This window comes from Pieris napi, chromosome 6, assembly GCF_905475465.1.
Source record: "Pieris napi chromosome 6, ilPieNapi1.2, whole genome shotgun sequence".
NCBI classification, from domain to species: Eukaryota; Metazoa; Arthropoda; class Insecta; order Lepidoptera; family Pieridae; genus Pieris; species Pieris napi.
The window spans coordinates 8,050,157-8,050,682 of NC_062239.1; positions in this window are offsets into that span (position 1 = coordinate 8,050,157).

The following is a 526-nucleotide window of genomic DNA, read 5'->3' on the forward strand; positions in this document are numbered from 1 at the left end:
CTAAACGCGAAGTATACCCATGTAAAGATGCACTTGGAGGAATCCAAGAAAGACAATACTTAAGAAGGACCTTCTTTCCCGGTCTGAAGGGCTAACGGAAGTTTTAAAATCATTTGGGAAAGAGTGTGGGGAATCCCCTTTTCTCCTCAATAAAAACATAAAATAAAGAAAAAGGTATGAATAACGCAGAAATTGTAATCTATTAAATATGTTGAACAAGATCCGATGACTCACGTTTTAGAATTTTATAAATAGAAGTAGGTACCAAATGTCTGAACGCGTCTATTGCACAGAGATCCATGAACAAAGATGTTGCTTGTTTACTAAGAGCTGTTTTCGACACATCGACAGATGTCGGCAGCATATACAGCTTACAATAGCGATATTGTGTATCCTGAGTAAATAGCATTATTAGATTTTCTTTTATTTTTACTTTTAAGAAATTGTAATTGTTCGACATTATCGTATTGCCTTATGGTAGTGTAAGGATAGTAGTGTATATACTTTTATTAATAAAAATCATGGG